Consider the following 2,271-nt stretch of genomic DNA (forward strand, 5'->3'; position numbering starts at 1 on the left):
AGGTTGAGCCGTTACTGGTGGATACGACCTGGTTGCTACCGCCGCAGCAAGACCATCCCGCTTTGCGGCGGGCTCTGGTGAATACCAGTAGCAACTTAGAACCGGTGCATCCGGTACGGTACACGCCAATCCCTCGCTGACACAGAGGATCCACCTCCCGCCTGCCGAATCCTAACAGTATGGATCCCGCTGAGGTGCCGCTGCCAAGTCTCGCTGACCTATCCACGGTGGTCGCCCAGCAATCCAAACAGATTGCCCAACAAGGACAGCAGCTGTCGCAGTTGACTGCCATGCTACAGCAACTTCTGCCACAGCTACAGCAACCATCTCCTCCGCCAGCTCCTGCACCTCCTCCGCAGCGAGTGGCCGCTCCTAGCCTCCGCTTGTCCCTGCCGGACAAATTTGATGGGGACTCTAAACTCTGCCGTGGTTTCCTGTCTAAATGTTCCCTACACTTGGAGATGTTGTCGGACCAATTTCCTACAGAATGGTCTAAGGTGGCTTTCGTAGTTAGTCTTCTGTCTGGAAAGGCCTTGTCATGGGCCACACCACTCTGGGACCGCGATGATCCTGCCACAGCCACTGCCCAGTCCTTCTTCGCTGAAGTCCGTAGTGTCTTCGAGGAGCCAGCCCGGGCCTCCTCTGCCGAGACTGCTTTGCTGAACCTTGTCCAAGGAAGTTCTTCCGTAGGCGAATACGCCATCCAGTTTCGTACCCTCGCCTCAGAGCTAGCCTGGAACAATGAGGCCCTCTGCGGGACCTTCAAGAAAGGCTTATCCAGCAACATCAAAGATGTACTGGCCGCACGAGAAATTCCTGCTAACCTGTCTGAACTTATCCATTTGGCCACCCGCATTGACATGCGTTTTTCTGAGAGACACCAGGAGCTCCGCCAGGAAAAGGACCTTGATCTCTGGGCACCTCTCTCCCAGTATCCTTTGGAATCTACCCCTGTGCCTCCCGCCGAGGAGGCTATGCAAGTGGATCGGTCTCGCCTGACCCATGAAGAGAGGTCTCGTCGCAGAGATAAAAACTTATGCCTGTACTGCGCTAGTACCGAACATTTCCTAGTGGACTGCCCTATTCGTCCTCCGCGTCTGGGAAACGCACGCACGCACCCTGTTCTCGTGGGAGTGGCATCCCTTAGTGTGAATTCTGCTTCTCCACGTCTCACTGTACCTGTGCGGATTTCTCCTTCTGCCAACTCCTCCTTCTCAGCTGTGGCCTTCTTGGACTCTGGTTCTGCAGGAAATTTTATTTTGGCCTCTTTTGTTAATAGTTTCAGCATCCCAGTAACCCGTCTCGCCAAGCCGCTCTACATTTCTTCTGTCAACGGAGAAAAATTGGACTGCACTGTGCGTTACCGCACAGAATCCCTGCTTATGAGCATTGGACTGCATCACGAAAAAATTGAATTTTTTGTTTTGCCCAACTGCACCTCTGAAGTCCTCCTCGGTCTGCCGTGGCTCCAACGTAAATCTCCCACCCTTGACTGGACCACCGGGGAGATCAAAAATTGGGGTCCTTCTTGTCGCAAACAATGCCTCACATCTGCTCCCATTTGTCTAACACCCGTGAGGTTCCACCCTTACCAGGATTTTTCAGATTTTTTTCGCCAAAAAGCAAGCAGAGATCTTGCCTCCTCATAGCCCCCTTCCTGGTAATACTCTGCCCTGTGGCAAGCTTCACCCTCTGCCCCCCTCCCCATTCCCACTTCTTTTGGAGTTCCTGCCCTAGATGAGGTAACCCAGGACTTCTCTTTTATCTGGAAGGAGACTCAAGAGTCGCTCCCAATGGCCTCGTCTCATATGATGGAACAAGCAGACAAAAAGAGGGGGAGATCTAAGGGGGGGGGGGTACTGTTACGCCGAGCGCTCCGGGTCCCTGCCCCTCCCCGGAGCGTTCGCGGCGTTCTCCTCTCTGCAGCGCCCCGGTCAGACCCGCTGACCGGGAGCGCTGCACTGACACTGCCGGCAGGGATGCGATCCGCATAGCGGGACGCGCCCGCTCGCGGGTCGCATCCCAATCTGCTCACCTGTCCCGTTCCCCGGCTGTCACGTCCTGGCGCACGCGGCTCCGCTCTCTAGGGCGCGCGCGCCAGCTCTCTGGGATTTAAAGGGCCAGTGCACCACTAATTGGTGCCTGGCCCAATCAGTGCAATTAGCTCACCTGCTCCAGGCCTATATTACCTCACTTCCCCTTCCCTGCATTGCCGGATCTTGTTGCCTTGTGCCTAGTGAAAGCGTTTCTGTGATTGCCTTACCAGTGTTA

The sequence above is a fragment of the Hyla sarda genome, chromosome 4 (genome assembly GCF_029499605.1).
Source record: "Hyla sarda isolate aHylSar1 chromosome 4, aHylSar1.hap1, whole genome shotgun sequence".
NCBI lineage: Eukaryota > Metazoa > Chordata > Amphibia > Anura > Hylidae > Hyla > Hyla sarda.